This window comes from Maniola hyperantus, chromosome 18, assembly GCF_902806685.2.
Source record: "Maniola hyperantus chromosome 18, iAphHyp1.2, whole genome shotgun sequence".
Classification (NCBI taxonomy): Eukaryota; Metazoa; Arthropoda; class Insecta; order Lepidoptera; family Nymphalidae; genus Maniola; species Maniola hyperantus.
The window spans coordinates 8,375,555-8,398,839 of NC_048553.1; the positions used below are offsets into that span (position 1 = coordinate 8,375,555).

At 36.1% G+C, this 23,285-nt stretch overlaps 1 protein-coding gene across 1 annotated transcript in view; it reads right to left on the reverse strand.

Annotated features, from left to right (window-relative positions):
- Positions 1–7,719: 7,719 nt before the first annotated feature.
- The window catches only part of dsx (transcription factor doublesex), a 439,846-nt gene continuing 424,280 nt past the window's right edge, over positions 7,720–23,285 (reverse strand). Inside the window, exons 5-8 of the transcript XR_011237798.1 lie at positions 21,430–21,530; positions 10,637–10,713; positions 9,447–9,516; positions 7,720–8,867 (exon numbers count right to left, since the gene is read on the reverse strand). The gene's annotated coding sequence lies outside the window, so the exon portion shown is untranslated. The remainder of the gene's footprint in view (positions 8,868–9,446; positions 9,517–10,636; positions 10,714–21,429; positions 21,531–23,285) is intronic.

A 23,285-nucleotide genomic window follows, 5' to 3' on the forward strand; every position in this document is an offset into this window, starting at 1 on the left:
CTGAAAATATCACTCTAAAGCTGCCTGTCCACTGGTGTGGAGAAGAGCGGAGCGGAGTGGAGCTGTGCAAATACCTATTGACCAATATAAAACTGCCACTCCGTTTTAGTGGACAAGGATTTGCGGACTAGTTTAAAAAATTCATACATTCACACATGGAGCGGAGAAGCGCATATTTCGCGAACCAAATTACCCGCTGCCAGTAGCTCAAATGATAGCTACTCCCTTCCGCATTACTTTCTCGCCTGGCTCCCCTATAAGGTACCTAGATGCGCGACTATGGACAGATTCAGTCCGCAACTCCGATACTCTAGTCCGTATCAGTTTCCCGCTCCGCTCGACTACCTAGCTCCTTAGTGGACAGGCAGCCTTACAATGAAATCAAAATCAGATTAAAATATTTATTTTTAAATTTGGTACATCGTATCTACATTTTGTTCCATGCCAGTATTTGAACCCACGACGCCTTAGTAACTATCAGAGCGAGTAGATCACTAGCCCATTACAGCTTTTGTAGAGAAAAAGATCCGAGTTCGATTCTGGTTATTTCTAAATAATGGATTTGATGTTACGTGATGTGAGATGTGTTGCCATCGATGACATAATATGGACCCGAGATGTGATCGCTGACTATGGGCCTCGTAGACTTAAACTCAGAGTCACTCAACTGACAATGGAGAGAGCTACTTATGCTCGGAGTTTCCCTACGTGACCAAATCAGAAATGAGGAGATCCGTACGAGAACCAGAGTAACCGACATAGTTAAATGGGTTGCAAACCTGAAAAAGTGCTTCGTTGGAAGATCCCCTCTATCACGACGGATAGACGACATCAAAGGAGCCGCTGCATTCAGGCAGCGCAAGATCGTGGCATGAGGAAGTTCCTATAAGAGATTTGTGTCCAGCAGTGCATGTATATGGGTTGACAATGATGATGATGAGAGATTGGAGTTGCGCCTATAGGTAGGTAGGTAATTGTAGGTGTAAGTTTCGGCACAACGTCAAACAGGACCATTTCTCTACCAGGTTAAGTTGTTATATCTTAGACTGCATCATCAATCATCCATGATATCAACAAAAAAATATACCTACACAATGAAGACCTAATAGGACCCAAAATCCTTTTTTTCTTTAGTAAACAAACTCTTCAATCAGAAAGTTTTAGGAGTTCATGTTATGCCTTTACTAATAATTTCAATAGGTACTCGAAGCAGAATCTAATTAGTCAAACAAAAATCATCTAAACGTTATACTTCATTTTATTTTACCAAAATGCAGTTGCTATTTGCCAACGAATATATTTTTATATAGAACAATTATGTAAGCCTGTGATTAATCAACGTGAATAGCAACCTGCCCGCGTTATTGCATAGCTCTATGTACCTACGCGCTATAGCGGTGACATCTCATTATATACCGTGTCTATGTATACGCTCGCGATCAGCTATCTAGGACGTTTGCACGCAAAAATCTAGTACTAGGTGCTTGCCCCCGACGCCGCACACTCGCGCAACGCCACCGCGTGCACGCACACACGGCCCGCCAAGGAGTGAGACTGCGTGCGAGAAAAAGACAGGCACAAAAAACACCCGTTGGTGTGAGGTGCTGCCCCCAAAAAAAGCACCAAAAACGCAATCTGCGCAACTTTCCGGCGCAGAATCGTTAACGACTCCCGCTCTCTTTATCGTGCACGCCGTGCCTCCTATATTTCTATTTTTTCTCCGCCAGCCATTAGACGTAAGACAATTTTTTGTACACGCGAATGTTCGCTTTATTCACGCACTAATAGGAAGCAGTTTAGAGCACTCGCACGTGGCGTATATCTTCGGCATCGGTCGCGAAACGCACACATTCGCACCGGAACAGAAAATAACGATCGCATTTTTGACCGAAAAGGACGGACAGATGGCTGAAAAGAGAAGAAAAAAACGACAACCATTTTGCTTGGCGCACCTACGACGCGGCTAGGTGAGGTTTATGTATGCTATCTTTTTTGAGAAAAAAAGCCAACCAAAACAAATGCACGTGGCCGGGTGTTATGACCGACGCGGGAAAAATTCTCTCTCCCGCTAAGAGATGCCGTTGCTGGCGGCATTTTTTTCCGAGCTCAATTTAGTAATGAAAAAATTAGCGCGGTGGCGCTTCAGTCGCGAGGCTTCGACGGCTGGCTTAGCGAGGTTGAATGTAGTCACTAATGAGTACACATTGAACATGATTACTGAGTATAATTTAGATTAATCATGCCGTTAAACAAATAATGAAAAACAGGATGAAATTATTAATGTACAAGCAGAAACTAATGGTTTTTGCATATTATCATGAAGTTGTTATGATAATTTATATAAAATAAAATACAAAACAAATTGTGAAACAACCGTAACGATTGTACTATTATGTAGGTATACATTCACAAACATGATTTTATTAAGGTAAATGTTGAAAATAGTACCTACATATTATATCTGATTGCTATTCCCAACAGCTGTAAAGGAGGATTTCTGTTTTAGTTTTAGATTTGACTATAGTTTGTTATTAGTTTACTTTGTAACGATGGGGCTGGCATATAGGTCACCCATAAGAAATCAGATTTTAAAAAACTTTACATATAGGTAAATAAAACTTTTAAAATACGTACCTACATATCTATGCCTAAAATAGATTTTATATTTTACTTGATTTTTCCGTGACTTCGTTCGTATGCATTTAAGTTTTTGAAGATTTAAATTTTTTTTAAAATCCTTTTACGTTAGATGAGTAGGTACTAACTCACGGAGTAGAAAGTGGATTTACTAAATTTCAAGTTTCCAGACATAGCTGATTGAGACCGATAGTCATTTTTATGGTTCCGTACCAAAACGGTAAAAGTGGAACCCTCATGGTATGGTGCGACTTTCTCTATCGGCCCGTACGTCTGTCTGTCTATCACAGTCAATTATTTCAGTAACTATTACCTATTAGTTACATCTATCATGCTAGCATGAAATTTGGAATAGATGGGAAATGCTGGTATAGTCGTCAGTGTACCGATACCCGTCAGATTGTAAAAAATGGTCAGCTATTAATTTCTAGCTAAAACTAAATGAAAACTTTTTATGGGAACATATTTGTGATAGTATTTTCCATAAATTAGTATAACAACATTTAATCCAAACTATAATAGCGTTGGAGAAAAACGCATTCAAAGTTAGCATTTTCAAAATTTGTGTTTTTAGCCAGGTTTAGTCACTCAATCGTAGTCCTACATGCTAGTATTCGAAGAAAGTTTTGAAACATCTATTGGCCACTCTGGTAAATCTGATTATTTTATACAACAGTCAAGTTAATTTTCTAACGAAATAATCTATAAAACTGTGTTTATTTTATTATTATTTATGATTTAACGCATGTGACATCTATTGGTACTTTGAAATCCCTACTTGACCCAATACTCGTCAAAATTCATACTATTTTGACGGTTACTGGGACACACTAGAAAAATGAACGTAATACCGACACTGTTCAATTTTAAACCTTATTACAACGTGATAAGAGTTTCAGTTGCGGTACACAGACAGTGACTGTTTTGGACAGTTACTGTACTTAAATTGACCTTTAAATTGAAGATGCAATGTTTTTATTTTTTAACCTGACTACGACGAAGTTAAAGTTTTATAAATTTAGCATGCTGTGTAATGTTTATCTGTTCCCGTATATATTTGACCGAGCGAAGTGAGGTCTCTGAGTCTACTTGAGTGAAATTGCACTTGTCCGTCTGTCCGTCAGAGCCTGAACTTCTGAATTACTGACCGCAATTACTTCAAATTTAAACATAATATGAAAACTGACGGCCTTCAGCCGAATATTACAAAAATACATACAAAAATATAAAAGCTTTATTTCAGCGGGGCTCTCATATGAAATAGGGAGTTTTAAAGTGGCGATTGAATTCACCGCTATATGTCAAAAACGGTGACATAATATTAGAGATTGAAACGTGTGTATAATTTCGGTTATATCGTGCATCGAGACCAATAATTAATCTATGATATCGTGTACTTGAACAACAAAAATTAAAATCAGATATATGTTTTATAAAGAAACGAAATTATTTCATTTTTAATGGGCATCAGTATTTTTAACATAACTTTACTGGGGAAAAAGTTTCTTCGAATTTTTAAGAAAATTAAAAAAAAATTAGTATAGTTTATTTACATTTAACTAAAGTATGTAGGTACCATTTTGTTCGATAACTTTTTGCCATCTTGTAGGTAGGGACATGATCCCATTGCTATAGAAATTTTGGGACTTCTGATCAAAATACCGCGACAAGTGGTTTTGGCAGTCCTCTAGTGATGTTGTAACCTGACACTGCCTAAAGAATTCTGAAGAAACCGAAACAGCTGGAAATCTGAAGGTGCAAGTTCAGGACTATACGGCGGATGCATTAACACCTCCCAGCCAAACTTTCTTAACTTTTGCTGAGTGGCTAAAGATGTGTGAGGTCTAGCGTTATCATGATAAAAAACCACACCCCTTAACTGTTGATTAATTCCAGCCGCTTTCTCCCAACTTCTTGCTTTAATCTTATCAGTTGTTCGCAGTAGAGTTCAAAATCGATGGTCCTGCCTGGTGATAACAGCTCATAATAAATAATGCCCTTCCAATCCCACCACACACACAGCATCACCTTGTTGCGAGTTAACCCGGGTTTCGCCACAGTCTGTGAAGCCTGACCGGCCTTTGACCACGACTTTCATCGTTAAAGCAAGTGATTTAATGATTTCAAGCTTATTTCGTGGTTTAACGACATATTATTATGTAGATAACGGCTACATTCCACGATTAGTTTATTAATTTTATTTGTCGATATCTCGACCAAATTGTACGATCTTTGCAATTGGGTCTGGGCGATGGAGAGACTCTGAGCTTTTTTATGAAGTTCATAGTTAGCAATCATGTCTCAGAACCATAAATGTCAACAGGTATACATACCTACTCGTCTACAATGTCGAGTGCAGAGCTCTTAATGATTACTGGGTGGGGCAGGACATGAGCCTTAGTCATGATTTTTGTCTTACTCATGTCCATCTCTAGGCCCACCTGTTCTGAAGCTCTGCTGTCATTGAGCATTGCATTAAGGTCTTCCAGAGTCTCTGCAATAACGACTATACATTGTCATCGGCAAATCAAAGGTGAGTGATGTACACGCCATTAGTGTTAATGCCAAGACCGTTCCAATCCTGAAACTTAAAACAGTCTTCTAAAGCAGCGGTAAAGGGCTTCGGGGGGGTTACGACTCCTTGCCTGGTCCTCAATGCGGACTGACATCGTGGCGGTTTTCGTACAAGCACTTCAGCACTTGAATATGCCAGTAGTCGATTTGGCACCTCTATGGCGATCTCAATACAGCCTATGTTTCCAAGGAATCTAAGGCTTTTTCACAAAAACATTAAACAAAGTGGCCGATTATATTCTTCAGTCTTCTGTATAACCTGCCACAGCGTGTGGAAGTGATCCAGGTCCTGAAGCCCTTTCGGTATTTTTTGCTATCGAATTGAGTGGAGTTTCAAATGAGAGAGCGAGAAAATTTGGGGTTCATAAATATAAATATTAAAATATAATAAGCAACAGAAAAACAATTTTAAAAAGATGCCTATTTGACTAGTAGTCATCATCCCTATTTGAACAATATCTAAAAACAACTTGAACAATATAGTAGGTAATGCTACCTAATACTCGTAGGTGGACCCCCCACTACGTGGACGGACGATAGCAAACGAGTCGCAAAGAGCCGCTGGATTCAAGTGGCGCAAGACCGTGGTGTGTGGAAGTCCCTACAAAAGACTTATAATAATATAATAATAAAATAGTCATTTATTTAGGCAACTTGAACCCATTTGAACATACATAAAAGTAAATACAAATATAAATGTACAATTGTTAAAAATAATAATAATAAACTGAAAATAATAAAGTTACAAAATACACAATAATAAAATTTAAATTAAATTAAAATTAGAGATTGAGACTTATGTCCAGCAGTGGACGTCTATCGGTTGATGATGATGATATATCATAGACAACGTAAACGGCCAAGGACGAGGCGCGGATTTCCCGCCATGGCTTGAAAGCCCAGAATCCAATAGTTTTTCATTTAAAACGACTAGTTAAATTTATATTTTGCACATTTTCTCAGCTCGAGTGGCGATGTAAAAAAAAAGCACAACTTGAAAATGAAATTAAAATAATCCTTATGTCTACGGCAATAGAGTTTAAATTATTGTTAAAAATTGACGAGTTCTGGGACACATTGACGATAATTAGGACAAATCTGACGGATACTGGTACAAATCACTCATTTTTGTATTTTTTAATTATTTAATAACATTAATGAAACTTATTAATTCCAAAATTATATTTAATAAATACATTATAATATCTGCTTTCTTGTCATGTAATTTGTTTTGTTCTAAATTCACTAACAGCAACGTGGCAAAGCTGCAAAGTCAGCTAAATTGAGAAACCGACGAGTATTGGGACATTTCCCTTACCTATATAAAAGTGGCTCAACATTATTGGAATCAAAAATTAAGAATTTATAATGTTTGAACATTTTTATTTTTTTTATTATTACAATAAAACTTAAAGCTAGCCTTATCTAATTACTATATAAATCATGACCGCGTGGAATGGTGCCAAGAATACTGGCTGCATTTCCGCGCTGGACAGCCAGGCTGATCCGTTGCGCAAAAAATGAGCCAGCCCTTCTGTCACCAGATGAGGCTATTAATCGCGGTGAAATGTCTCGTAAAAATTTTTTAGCACTAAGACTCCATGGCCCCAGGGTCTCCACGGCAAACGGCACAAAAATGTAACTCTCTATAAGAGAGGCATACTTGCGCCGCTTGCCGTTTTCAGCTGTTTCTGCTGCGGCTCCCGGTCTTGATGCTGTCTTCCTGATATGACACGGGGCCAATGTGTCAACGCAAGTTGCGTCCCACATTAGCGCCCGTCCCCGTTCCCAGGGAACCAGCGTCAATCCATCAGGTCTCTTGCCATCATCCCGACTAATCCCTGCCGGCTCAATGAGCGCAGGAATATTTATGGTGGCAAGAGCTCTTTTAATTGTATCGTTAAGAGAGCCATGCCTAAACAGCCTACCAGAGCTCCTTTGGCAAGAGAGTCCGTGGATTCCAAATTTATCAACCTCTTTTCCACACGGACATCTGTGCTGATGGCACAGTGGTGTTCCCAATCTGAGACCTAGAGCCACACGAAAACTTTCGTTATCTAAAAGTGTGCCGAGATTTTTTGATGGCAAGGCATGCAGCCAATACCCAGATTCCTTTTCGGATAATGCTAGAAGCCTGGCACGATCTCTGTCACTTGTAAGATTTTGAACCAAATTCGTATGTGTCAGTTGAACCAATGGCAAATCCCAAAGTTTTTGTTTTTATTTTGATAAACCTACAATTTTTGAAACCTCTTTAAATATGAATTAATATCATGTTAACTTTGTCTACTTATTAGGAAGTAAGCAAAACTTAAGTGTTTAATAGCTAAGAAGGATTTTAGAAAAAAAGTGAAAGTTTTGCAAAGAAAACAAGCTTATGCTAAGCTTTATAAAAGCACGCTCATAGCGGGAATTAGCAAATGAAACCACTTTTTTTCTTCTTGTAAGACTTTAATCAGAACTTTTATTCTCTCCTATATAATAACCTTAAAGTTAACTGACCTACGTATTTAACTTATTCGACGGCTATTTACAACAAACGGAATTTATTTAAGAATGAAATAGGTAGGCATTTACCTATAATTTATTTTTTAAAGAAATAATTAGGTATAAAAGTAAGGCTAAAAATATTAATACATATTTATTAAAAACATTATTATCAAACATAAAACTATGTTTGATAATATTTAAATAAAAAGTATTTAATATAACTACCTAAGAAAATAATTAACTATACGAAATTACTAAAAAAAATGTTGTAAAAGATGCCATATCATAAAAAGATATGGCTTCAGTCCGAAAAGTGTACGGACGGCAAAATAATGTAATTACTATTATTGAAAAGAAATATCTAATAATTTGTAACTTTGACAATATAGCATTTGCTAAATAGTCATACAAAGTTAGAATATTATATAATTTACCTATTTTAGAACTATGTTTAAACTATCGTGAATGGTGTGTTGCGAATAACTGCGAATAGAACACGGCAATAATTACCTAATTCAAATCCGATTTACTGTCGGTGTACACCCGACTAGAATTCGTTCGGTTCATGCTGTGTTCAGTAAGAGAACTCAATTCAGTTCTAAAGATGAATTAGAACTTGTTTAATGTGAATTCAGAGTAAAGTAAGAAAGTGATAGGTATAATTTGTTTAACATTATTAATTTGAATTAACAATGGTTTCCAAAAAAAGTTTTCAACAGAAAGTAGGTGCTCAAGGATAAAAAAATTGCGTAGGCATGCATTCTACTCACGAGTTCAAGCCGTATCCTATTCACAATTAAAAGTAAATTTACGTAATAAAACTTTATGAGTTCTTAATTCCCGGGAAAATACAATGCATAAAATAGTTCAAATTGAAGAATTTAACAAAGCTATGAGGCTCTGGGAACTTTATTATCCTTTTGTTAGGATAAAGTTCCTAGAACCTTGTTTATAACTTTGTTGAAAAGACTTTTCTTAGTTCTAAAATTATGTGATTAATGGAAAGTGTGACCCTATCTATGATGAATATGACAGAGCGATAAGAGTAAGCGCAAATGCAGGAAGCGTAAGCGTGGCGCAGCACTGGAAGCAAAGATGATCCGAAGATGCTTACGCTATGTTCGATCTCTTTAGAGGACCTGTGGATGCTCTGCAGAGAATTGTCCCTGAAAAGTAAAAAATAGACATAAAAAAGATATCATGGCAACATATCGAAATATATAAAAGGAAAAGGTGACTGACTGACTGACTGACTGATCTATCAACGCACAGCTCAAACTACTGGACAGATCGGGCTGAAATTGGCAGGCAGATAGCTATTATGACGTAGGCATCCGCTAAGAAGGGACTTTTGAAAATTCAACCCCTAAGGGAGTGAAATAGGGGTTTGAAATTTGTTTAGTCTACGCTGACGAAGTCGCGAGCATAAGCTAGTTAATTTCATAATCATAGTATTTTTCATTTACGAAGGCAATTTTGGCATATTGATTTAATTGAAGGTTGAAGGAATTGAAGGTATTGGTGAAGGTTGGACATGATGTCCAAATTCTTAAAAAATCATTACAATACAGTGGATGTTCTTTTTTATCTCATCAAGATTTTTTTTAGTTCCAAAATATAAATTAAAATGGGTAAAAAATAAAAATACAGTATATGCACGCACTTCAATATTGGCATAACATAACATGTCTAAATATTAGTGAGTTGAGATTTTTTTATCACCATTTATCAGAATAGGTACTTACTTAGAAAAATGTTGCAAAATCCCAAAATTTGAGGTGGTAGATGTAAGGACCTGGCTGTTGTTTCTTCGATCTGAAAAAATCAAATTGAACTGTTCAATAAATTAAATTCTATATTGTCAGTCAGTCAGTCAGTCAGTCAGTCAGTCAGTCAGTCAGTCAGTCAGTCAGTCAGTCAGTCAGTCACATTTTTATTTTAGATTATAATAACAATGGCACCGATTCTAAGCACAACCTAATTTTAGAGTATTCGCACCCTCTTCTTACTATTGTAATATGAAAAGGACAGAAGCAGTTTGACATTTCTAAATTTAATTTTTAGATGGTAAAACCCGTGATTTTAGCACGCACTCGCGAACCTACTGTTTAAATTTGTATTGTGCACTAAAATTTAGAGTCTTTAAATGTGAAAGTCATGTTCCGTTCCTTTTTTAGCATTAGTAAAAAGAAAAGGATGCAGATATTTTAAATTTAGTTTAGAGAGAGACTAGAGAATCGGGGCCAATATTAAATGCGGCTTAATAACGAAGAAAATCGTAGACACTCGTAGACATTTCGTAACTCCAAAATGTAGATCACGAAGCTCGTAGCGGACGCTCCACACAAATACACGCCTACGCAGGCTCGTAGCAGGCGCGCTGCAAAATGTAGATCGTCAATGCGATTGATAAAAGTTTTGCTAATTGGTTTTTATATTGAATTACTAGTTAAGTAATAACCGCGACTTTGTCTGACATCACTTTTTTTGTGATAATTTTCTGGGATCATAATCATAATCATAATCATAATCATAATCATTTATTTATTTTGCTCAGATATGGTAGGTACATGTATATTATTTACATGGGGTCTTAAAAGTTAGGTAATCAGTTACATATCCTGCCAAACATGGCGTGCAAAATTATTTCTAAATTATCTAATTTCATTAATATTGCAATGTCATCGTGTACTCATACTCATCATGTAAATGTTTTTAATAATTCAAATGTCTATTTCTATTCAATAATATATAAATAATAAAATAACATTAATATATAATGTAACATTATGACTTATGTTACTTTTGGTACTCTTCAGGTATTTAACTATAGGGATCCATATAAAAAAGCAAGTTGATCTGTGCTCTATTGTGGCGTGATTGAAGTACAAACCAACAAAGATGTACTGAAGTGAGGATAGTGATGCTTGCTTACCCAGTAGAAGTCGTGCATCCATAACAGAATTTCGCCTTCATCAAATTAAACAACAGAAGACCAGAAGCACTGCAAATCTGAAACCAAATTTTTTTTTCGATTATTTTTACTGGACGTTTCATGTAAGTACTGTAGATTTTGATGCTTGATACTGCACGGGTGATAAAGTATCTAATGATGAGATGGTACCTAACTAAAGTAAAAAAAAAAACTTTTACCCTGTACTCTAGGTGGCTTTATAGTTAACTACCTGATCCCACGACTTCGTTCACGTGGTTTTTAAAAATCCCGTGGGAACTCTTTGATTTTCCGGGATAATAAATAGACTTATGTCACTTTCCAGGTCTTCAACTATACCCATCCAAAAATCACGTTGATCCGTTGCTCCGTAGCGACGTGATTGAAGGACAAACCATCTGACTGACTGACTGACCGACTAACTAAATGAGTGATCTATCAAAGCACAGCTAGAAATTTTCAAGATTTTTGGAATGATATTAAAGCACTAATCTCTACTTATATTATGTACAAGTACGCTGGACTTTCTAAATTCTGACCTGATTTTTACCAGTACATTTATCTTTGGAGTCAAGTTTTCTGACCTGAACAATTACTCTAAAGCCGCTGAATTGATAGTAATTTAAAAATTGAGTATGGACACCTTACATGGGTACCTAATCCTTAAAAAGCTTCAGCAGCCCCAAAATTATAGCCCCTTTTACATAATTTCATTTATGCCTTGGCGGTTATGAAGACTATTTGATTATAGAAAATGGTTTTCATTCTAACCAATTTTATCTTCTATTACTTATGCGGGAAGATTGAATATAGGTCGTTTTATTGAGCTAAGCAACAGTTTTATATTAGCCAAAAGAAAATCGAATCAGGGAGGGAGCTAAATCGGTTTATCGCAGATTTCGTCAGTTAACAATAATTAAATATTGGGGCTAGACGACATTTATTTGAATACGGTTCTTTTAGTCAATTACTCTTAAGATGAAAAACAAGAAAATGGTAAATTAAATCTTTTTTATAAACTAAGTATTAGGTATAGTTCCAGAGTCCATTATTATAACTGCATATAATGTCTAGACTGTTAAATGACAGGAATATAATTAAAGTTAGTATTAGCTTCTCGAATTCAAATTAGTTTACATCGTAAAAGTGCAAGTTTTAATGGCAACTTCGAATATTAAACTATTTATAACTCTCTAGAGATTTCTAATGACTCTAGTGTTAGAAAATATGCAAAAATAATTTTTGTCTATTTAATAGACATTCTAGGTACAAAATGGGTAGCTGAACCTACCTGATAAGAGAGGTCATCACGTTCTATATATACCTACCTAATACAAGAGAGGAGAGAAAAGATTTTCTTAGAATTTATTAATGATTAGCTGATGACCGCGACTTCGTCCGCGTGGATTTAAGTTTTTAAAATTCCGTAAATACAATAATGATAGGTATGCGGTCAACTTAAATCTATTAAATTTAATTTATTTGATGCCAGTTGATACTAGTTGATGCCATCGCTCGTCTGCGTGAATTTAAGTTTCAAAAATCACGTGGGAACTCTTTGATTTTCCATTGTTTTAACTACATAATATGTTATCTATAAGATATAACCATGTAAAAAAATCACGCATATCTGCCATTATGACTTCTGTGATTATGCCAATAAACCAACAGACAAAACACTATCGCATTTTTTATGGGTTGGGTAGTGATCATTTCATATCAATTAACAATGATGATTTGCAAGGAAAAATGACATTTATCATTATTCATAAAATTTACATACTTTTACTACAGTCATTTATTACACAAATTCCAACTCTATCGATTATTAAAATACGTGTAGACACAGATAGGTACTGTGGGTACACTCGAGGGAGGGTCTGACGATATAGAAGAGGACAAATTTAGGATTTGCTGTAAATACATTTATATGTATATCAGTGTGAGCATAGTTTAGAAATTCGCGAAATGTGGGCGGACGTGGACTCGACAGTATATGCAAAATTTTTAGATTATTCGTCAATCCAATGAGCTGAGTAGATATCTTTTAAATTAGTATATTAATTTTCCACGGATAGACATAAAGTGATTCGTTTCATTAATTGCCGTTTTAGCATAATATGGAATACCTTTCCGACTTCTGTTTTTTACGTCACCTTTAAATAAAGAGCGAATAGGCATATTCTAGCAAAGTACGATTTACCGTGGGCTGCATCATTTGCTAATTTACCAAAAGCTAGCCTAAGAAGTATATTATTAAAAAAAATTGTTTGTTTTGTAACTAAATAAAATTAGTTAGTAAAATTAAATAAGTATATAAAACATATTATTATACGTAAGTATAAATGTAGTAGTATAATAAATATTAAATCGCAACTGCAGTCAAAAGTTTGGCCGAAGTCAAAGTTTTATACTCATCAGTCGCCGAAAACCTGCAAAGGACTTCAGCGCAGTGCATAGTGAATATTATTTTGTATTCAAATTTCGGATAAGAAATACTTAACTATTACGTAAACCAAAAGTCGATATAGGTGCACAGACATTGTACCGTGAGAAGATAGAAAGAATTACTAAATATACTTACTAGAAAATATTTAAATTTATAGATACTACGCCGTTAAAATTTCATAAATTAACAAATAGTATAAAGAGAAGTGAATTAATTTTGGGGAGCTACAGAATCTTTTGAGCACCTAACCGGTCATCGTGAGATCTGGTCAAAGATCAATTCAAATTATAATGCGAGTGTCGTTCTCATAATTACGCATGCGCTGACCTTGTGACTGCTACCCTATGACTTGACCGTTGATCCTTGATACTGGTTTGTTGAATCTTATATCAAACATTAGATTTTTGTTATTAATAGTGAGTAGATTGTTTCTAACCTCCTATAAGAAACATTTTCAGTAACTTTAGCTTCAAGGTCAATATTTTCATCGACAAGTAAGTAATATTGAACTCAGGAGAATAAATTGCATGTTTTGACAGTTTTTGTTTTCGGAACGTGTAAATAATTATTTTATACCGCAGTTAAATATTTTGAGATTTAGAAATACGCCCTTGTGACCGAAATTAATAATCAATATCTCGATAAACAACGTTGTTGTTTGTCAAAAATTGTATGGTCATATTTGACATTATAATAACGTTGCTACGTAATTTATCATCAAAGATTTTATTTACTTATCATTGACTAGCTGATGCCCGCGTCCATGTGGATAAAAATCACGTGGAAACTCTTTGATTTTCGGGGATAAAAAGTAGCTTAGATGTCATTCTTCAAGTCTTTAACTACATACCAATACAAAACATCATGTCGATTCACTACTCCGTTGTGACGTTATTGAAGGACAAACCAAGTTTAGGGATTGTGAATCTTATCTAAAGATTTGACATATCCTACAATGGACTGCTTGAATTCACATTTTGTTTGTAGTGAAGGTGGCTCACTTGAGAAGCTTTGCAAGTGTGGGTACTGCACACATTTGCGTTTTGTGTATTGGTTTAATGTTTTATTATTATTATTATCTATTGACGTAATAAGTATACAAAATCATTACATTACATACTCTCATTTTGAATTACGAGTTTAACTACGCAAAATAGATAAAATGTTTCTTTAGTGTAATGTTTGTGTTTAAATAATTATAAATGGGTGACGTGCGGGTGTGCGAGGCGTATCCCCGCCTGGATCCCCGATTGCCATCTCAATCTATCGCGGACTATAGGTACCATGCGGCTCTGTGGCATGCCATAATTTTGCATTATTTTATAGAACTCTGAAATAATCATGTAAATGAACCTTAAAACTGGTTTACGTCAGAGCAACATAGTGCAATATTGAGGCATGCTACAGGACTGCAAGCTATAATAATTAAAATCTAGCAAGACCTGTGGTCAGACTGTCGCTCCGTTATAATCCAATTCTGCAGCACGATGATGTCTTGGCCAAGAATGAGAGCTACATGCTGCTTGGGCCGCATGTAGCTTGTGAATTTTGTACATAATATTTGTATGGCGGAGGACTGTGTTTGGTGGCACGTTCTTGAAAAGACCTATGTCCAGCAGTGGACGCGTATAGGCAGATGGATTAGATTTAATGTCATTTTAACTCGAAAGTTCGATAGGTAATCATGAGAGCGTACACAATAGTTATTTTCATTGTCGACTTTTTGGTTACTTTCTCTTCAAATTCACGACACAGTGGCCTCGTGTGTGCGGAGACTTAACGTATAATCCCATGTGAACTCAACATTACAGCTCGCGGCGTCACTCTGACGTGGTATACGAGCGAGTGGGTGTGTGGGTGTGAGCATGTGTGTAAGGCGAAGTTAGATCGTCCACACTTTACCGCCGAGCCTCGATAGAAACTGTACAGAGGCAGGAGATTGTCAATTGCAATTATTATTTTAATTTTAGTAAAAAAAATATCTTGAGACAAAGTCAATTTTTTATATACCTATCTACCTAACATACACCAATCATACACATCGTTAAGAAACTGTACCAACAATAGGCGGCGGCCTATCGCTAAGAAGACAATATTTTTATTCAAACAAAGTTTTGTAAGTGCTTTTAAATCGTCAAAACATTTTGTTATGTCTGTGTAGGCAGTGGCGTGCAGGTCATAGAGGCGTAAATGCACTGCTTACCCCAGTTGTAATAGCTCAATGCATATTTTTCATTATGACCTGCCAGTAAACAGGTTCCTACCTAACTATTGCCTACCCTGGCTTCAAACCGTGTGCACGCCACTGTGTGTAGGTATATACCTATTTAAGAAACCAACTAAGTTTTTATGTGTACGAGTCCGTACGTGTTGTAAGCAAATCGCCTCAAAGAAAATAGTGAAATAATTTGGTGGAGATCAGAAAATATATTCTTATTGAGACGAATGAGCTTAATTAATTTAACACGAGTTAAATTTTCGTATAAAAAAATATATCATCGACTTAACAGCCAAAACGAAAATTGGATAAATAAGTAACCTGAATTAGGCAATGAATTGAAAAGGAAGTAGTACAGACGTCTGGGGGAGGCTTTTGCTCAGTCAAAAGACAATAAGTTCTAGAAAAGATATTTTTTTGAGTTTCATTTCTGAGGTGATTAAATCTAAAGTTCCATGAGCCCTTGCGACTGTACTCTGGTCAGCTTCTAACATCATTAATCTAACTTTCGTGCTACCCTTTATAATAGTTCGGTCCGTTCCCTCGGGCGGAGGGTGGAGGGTGCAAGTAAAGAGAGGGGGTGGGGGTGTATTAACATACGAATTTGGCCAGCCTTCTTCTTGGGGGGGACGAATTTAAGTTTTGCGCCGACTGTATTGATCCGGACGGTTTCGCTAGTGTAATGATGCACGGCTTACGTTATCCGTCAAGTGCTTTCGGCCATCTTGTTTTTGTTTTTATTTTAATATTTCTTATTTTTTTTAAATAAAACATCAAAAACCTGAGCTAGCAGCTATGCGTAAGGATATGTAAATATATTCCTAGGCACATAATCATACGGCTGATGGTCCTGGATGATTTTACGGGGCTCTTCAACAAGATAAAAAGCATTTTGGGCTACCCATCCTAATTTAATGGGCCACTAAAAAAAATATATGAAGAAACCAATGTTTGGGCACAGATTAAGTAAGTACCAAGAAAAAATTACTCAGCTTTTACCCTGATCATTTTCCCAGTATAAAAACTAGAAAAAAGAGCACTTTTAAAACAACTTTTGAAACTAACTATTTAGTTATGTTTTAAATAAAAACTAGGTACCTAAATTATCGAGCACTTTTGAAGAAAGTTTGAACAAGGAAAAAAATTGCGAATTTTAAATTTAACTTAGTTCTTGCTTAATTAATTAATATAATTAATAGAACATACCTTTTGGTTAGCACGTACCAATCTCCATAATATTAAAGCAATTAAAAGTTTAGCTTCAACGCAAGTTAAAAGGGTAACTTACGGGCTAGGAAATATAAACAGAACATGACGTCTTGTCGGATAAAATTGATTGGATCTCACTGGAGAGGAAATGACGCAAAAGGACAGCGTCAAGAGGAAGCGATTCCCATCTCGATGTTGCCACTTTTAATTAATTCTTATAAGTGCTTCGTTGGTTTCAAATTGCATTGACTATTTTTTAGGGCATGTTTTAACGTTTACGAAGGAATCTCGCAACTTACGGTCGCAATCGTATTTTTCACGTTGATATACAACATAACCTTCATTAAAAAATAAAATACATAAATATGATGGATAGTGGTGATAGTCTAGTGGTTAATACGTCTGCCTTCTATTCTGGAGGTCAGGGGTTCGATCCCGGGCACGCACTTCTAATTTCGAATTATGTGCGTTTAAAGCAATTAAATATCACTTGCTTTAAACGATGAAGGAAAATATCGTGAGGAAACTTGCATGCCTGAGAGCTCTCCATAATGTTCTCAAAAGTGTGTGAAATCTGCCAATCCACACCGGACCAGCAGCGTGGCAGATTATGGGCTACACCCATCTCATTCTGAGAGGAGACCTGATAGAAGACTCGGTAGTGGACCGGTGATAGGTTGGTCATGAAGAAGAAAGGAAGAAGGATATAGGTATAATGAATAGTATCTACAACCATGTCACAAAAATAAATCAAGAGTTCCAGTTTTAGTTGGGTTTCTCTTTTTTTTTCGTGTACTGTACATTGTTGATTTATTTCTTGCCTTTGACGACAGCTTTATCTAAAGTTGAATGACGATGGACTGTCAAATTGAGCGTGCTAATGTGGAACTATATGAATTTTTTGGCATTGGTAAGTACCTATTGTACGCGACAGGCTGAGATGGTCATGCGGTGGCTCTTCCCAATGGCCACCGAATCTATCTAATTTTCGAGTGTCAATTAAGTAAAAGAGGATCTTTTTTCAAAAACTAAGCTTGACAATTACCTACCTATTTAATATTGACAATTATTGAATCTAAATATAATGCATAATGAAATTATGCTTATCATCACTATCCATAATTAGATATTTTTTCGGTATTTAAGTATAATGAAGATTTAGTCATATTTAGTAAGTAGAGCTTTTCGACAGCGTACCACTCAACAAATAACATAACATTTTTAAATAAAAGCTTTTGTACGAAATGAACAAACCTAGTGATCACATTTTCAGAGGTTCACAGATAAAATAAAAAAATACAAAAGCAATACGTCATCATAACATCTGACACTCGGAGGACGCGTCGCATCTTTTGATCTCAGAGCGCGCGGTTCACTGGTTCAGAGTGAACCAATGAAGCGAGCATTTCTAACACCTAACAAATCCCTTCGTTATTTATGTGTTCCTACCGTTATTTACGTGCATTTCGAACAAATAGAAAAAGGAGAATTTTGTATTAAAAAAAAACTTTCACAAGTGATTTTGGATCGTCAAAAGAATCTAGGTAGGTACACCTGGTTCGGAATGCCCTTCCTTCCCTTTTAACCCCCGACCCAAAAAAAGGCCTGTCATAAGTTTGACATGAAGTATATCTGCTGTGTATTCTTTCATTTTCACAAATTTAAGCAGATATAAGATCATTTTGACTCTTGGATATATTCACATTAAGTAGTCAAAGATTTACCTAAGTCTATAATCACTGAGCATAATTTTCCGCGTTAATATTGATAATTAAAGGAAAAAAAATAACGTTTGATTTTCATGATTTGATCCCAGAGCGCTCAGTTCAATGGCTCAGAGCATGACTAATGAAGCGAGTATTTCTAACACCTACACAAATCCCTTGCACCGAATGTTTACGCGTCGATTTTCGAATAGAAGCGTTGGATAATGCATGCATATTTGTAACTAATGTCAGTTAATTAAAGGAACACTTACAAAGTTAAGTGGTAGATGCATCCGACTATTCGTAAGCACCTGTAAAAGTTTATACGAATAAAAAAGATTTTCATTTCATTCATTTCATTTAAGTTTAGACTTACACAACCTGCTTTAAGGGCGTCTGGCAGAGGGTTGCCACCATACTAAGTGTCTGCTGCTGGCAATGCATGACGTGATGGTGATTCTAATAGGTACTTAAGTACTTAGGTCCTATTCCGAAGAAAATATAAGAATTAGACTTTATACTTGTACCTACTTAAGATTTTTTACACCTTTATTACCTGTTATCTCCCAAAGCCACCATGATCCAAACTTCATAGTCACTGATCGTTCCTCCCTGTGCTGGGGACAATACGCAGAGAAACTTTCAGCTTTTATAAAATAACGAAGGTCTGGCACGCACTGGCTCCTTCTACATCATAAAGGAAATTTATGCAAAATTATAGATTTCTATAGTTCCAAAGATTTGGGCGAGGGTTGATGAGTCAGCCAGTGACTTTTATTTTTATTGTATGAGAAAATTATTATTTTTAGTTTGAAATTATATTTTTGGTAACTCAACTTAATTTTCATATTATACAGCATAATGTAAAATCACAAGTTAGACGGGAAAACTTCAAGATACAGTGATTTGGCCAGCTTCCAAAGCGGTGCGCGAGATAGCTTAGCAGTTAGGTACCTATATATGCGAATTGTTAAATATTATGTCGTAGCTTGATTACGGATATGCATGAGAACTTCATGTTTTCATTTTTATATCTATACGTAGTTTTTTTTAATAAGTGAGAAAGGATTATTAGAAATTCCAATTGAACGAAGCCGGGATAAGTCAGTGCTGTTTAAAATATAATAGCTAACGTAATTTCAGCTATAACATGACCGTTTATAATTTAATTAAAACAGCTGCTTACAAATAAACACCCCAAAATCCAATGTTCTATTCCCAACATTTTCAACACCCTTTAAGATAGGCATTTTAATGTGTAGGCGGCCCGCCCCCACAACCCTCTCTGTTCATCCCTTAGATTACTCCTCTAAGATCGTCCGTACGCACTTCCCCTATTTAATTGTGACTCCCGGATTCATTATTGCCGTATCCTTGCTCGACCCTTTACTCTTATCTTTGGACTTGCTCTGTGTGTGTTGGGCTGTACATGGATAGCGATAATTACTTTAACTCTAGAAGTGACCTACGATGGTCCTATTTCAAAAATATCCTCTCTATTTAATTACAGTGGAACCAACTCTTTCGGCGGTGTGGCAAGCATAAGCTAGTATAATATAAACCCCTACTCATAAAGGTTCGTGATATGTTCTAAATTATTATGATAACCTGCATACCAAAGTCCAGTCCATAAGAAAAATTGAATGAATTATTATAGATTGTATAGAAATGCTATACCGAATAATCTGACAATTTCATCCAGAAAATCTATTTCAATGTAACGCCAGCAAAGTGAATGGTGCGGTACAGACGCATGTGTTGGTGAAAATGTGTGTGTTTGACTAATTTACGTAATTCGCCTTTTGTGGAGTCACCCTTGCATCCCTCAGTTGTAGTTTGGGCAGATTCAGGTATATGAACCCTACGAATATAGTAAGCTTATTTAATGGTTTAACGACATATTTTGGATTGAACATTATTGGATTGAACTCCACAATCCTCGAGTTCTCTCCACAGACCGCCAGTATATACCAGACTAGTGCGCAAAGCGATTGAAATTCGCAAACACCAGAATTTCAATCTGGAGGTTTCAAATCAGCAAGTATGTGGAATCCAGCAGTGCAAACCACGCTTCCATACTAGACTATGGCCAAAACCCTGAGTGAGAACTCTGAGAGGAGACCCGTACTCTGTAGTGAGCCGGTAATGGGTTGATCATGATGATGATAAATCTAGCAGGCGAAACCACAGCCGAGAGTTCAATGTAATATAAACTTGGTGGAAAGGATTGGCAGCCAAAAGCGAGCCATGGTGTTGGACGGCGCGGGCTCTGATGGAATGGTGACAAAGGCATGCGAGAAACGTGCCGCCCTATAAACAGGGTTGCCAGCTGATTCGTACCAGTACTTATCTTTAGTCTCCGGTATTAATAAATCTTTTTTTTTATAAAAATTGCCCTATATAGGTATGTCACTCTTAAAAGTCTTCAACTAAGTATATCCATGCTAAAAACCGGTCGATCCATTATGGCGTGATTGAATGGCAAACCAACAAACAAACACGCTGTTGTGTTTATAAATTGAGTTAGAGAGTTATTTTTTAGATTAATATTATTGTAATTCCATGCAATTCAACTGAGAAGATCGCCGCCTCTGTACACGTACAGACGTACACCATGTATCAGAGCTACGTAATGGCGGTGGTTTTCTCGGTTGAAATGCGTGGAAAGCCGTACGTAGACTTACTATTTTTGTAGTTTTTCTGTACGTTTTTTTTTTGTTATGTTTTGTACCGTGAACTGTGCGCTAAGGTCCCAAATAACTGGGTATTTATTTATTTATTTATTAAAGTATAGTGAAATATCGATGGGTCAGCTAGTGTAACATAATACCTATTACACATTTTATTTTTTAGAAAGTCAACAGCCTTTGATACTATAATGCACGACAAATTGAGTTGGCAGCTGTATAAGGCAGGGGTACGCCCCGCACACCCGCACATCACCCTCGCTCGCCCACACCGGGTTAGCGCGGGGGCTCTACGGGTGTGCGAGGCGTTCCCTCCTCGATTGCCATCTCAACTTGTCACGTACTATACATACCTACCTATGTTTAAAATGAGATAATTTATTAGGTAGGTAGATTTTCATTAATACTTTTTACCCCGGGAAATCATTAGAGTTCCCACATAATTTAATAAAACCTAAATCCACCTTTGCCCGGAAGCACAAAAATAAGCAAAAAAAAAAACTAACCTTGGTTGACTGCTGCTGAAAAATGAGGAGCTTTGCGGGAAGCGGGACTGGTTGTGCTGAAGTTGTCTTGAGTGAGAAAATCATGCGAAGAACGCCTGGCTCTGCAAACAAGATGGACAGTAACTTATTATACCTACTTACTTAATAAACTCTTAATCATTTTTGGTAATCCAGGGGTATACTAAGGTATTTGTAGTGAAATACGACGCTACGAGCATATCACTATTTTTTAACTTTAGATCACTAAATTCATGCTATGATTTCGATGGCTTCAATTCGATTTCAGAGATAGCTTGCATCCTGGAGATGGACAAAGGCTACTTTTGGGCCCAGAGAAACAAAAAATTCCCACGGGATTTGTAAAATACGTTAATCCACATGGATGACATTGTTGCCTTCATTTACTTGATACAGAGACAGTTTGCAGCTTGAAAATGAACGAAGACAATTTTTTATTCCGGAAAATCAAAGCTTCCACGCGATTTTCTTAAATAACTAAATTACACGCCGATGAATTTGCATCATAATCATCATCAAAGCATCATCATTGTGCCCGCCTATATTTTTGTTTTACTTTGTGTGTGTTTTTCTGTAATAATTTTGTGGTGTACAATAATAGTAGATTGTATAATAACAGCATAAAACAAGCCATTGCAAGACGTTTATCTAACCGAGCCGAAGGCGAGGGCAGATATTTAAATCGAGAATAAAATGGGTTTATGGTTAAGTTATATATATATGTAGGAGTAGGAGAACTGGCTTTACTAAAACTCTGCTTTTCACTTCGATTGCGAGGGAATAAAACAATAATAATATTAAAAGTACATATAATATCTAAAGTGAAATTTGAGCAATTTTGTAAGACCTAAGCATACAACCTCATCATAAGTGCAAAATGTTCTGGCACTATAGAAATTAGGTACATATTTGTGTCATCCATGTGTCATCAGATAGATTCTTGTTTACTACCTATAAACCCACAAGGTATGAAAAGCAGTTAGTCCGCTTACAGCCGGCATAAAGAACAACTTTACGAGCATGAGAAGTGAAAAAGTATATTCATTCATTCATCATCTAGTTCAAAATTATCTCTATATAAAAAATCCTTAGATTTGTACACTGACAGCCCTATAGGAAGCGAATATCTCGCGAGCCTTCCGTAATTGAAAACATAGTGTGTTCCGGCAGTTTTAATCGTCCCTGCCTAATGCAATGCCGACAACCGATTTATTTGCAGGCCACGTTTAGGCGTAGGCGAAACAGAGCTAGTTTAAATACTGAATTAGAATTATCCATTGCATTGAGCTTCATTCAGAGTTTCATTAAGATTTGAGATTTGTTAAACTATCGTATAATACAGTATCGTGATATTTTGGTTGCGGTGTGATTAAGAGACAAACAAACAAGGGCAAAGGACTCTCACATTATTTCATCTACATTTTTAGTAGTGATGATAATTAATAGATAAGGCCTATCTATAATGATATAATCACATATCGATGACCGTGATATTTTATTTTTATTTTTTTAGTAACATTTACCTACTTATCAAAATTTTCCATATTTAATAATTCCATCACTATTTTTATTGAAAAAGTCACAATAAAGCTAGCTTTACTTAATTTCTGTACAAACCATGCCCACGTGGAATGTTGATAAGGATACTGGCTGCATTTTCGCGCTTAGTTGGTTTTTTGATTTAAGGTAACGGATCAACGTGATTATTTGTATGACTATAAGTAGTTGAAGACCTGGAGAGTGACATAGGTCACTTTTGTCCCGGAATATCAAAAAGTTTCTTTTGGGTTTATACTTACCTAAATCCTAATTCACCACTGACGAAGTCTCGGGCATCA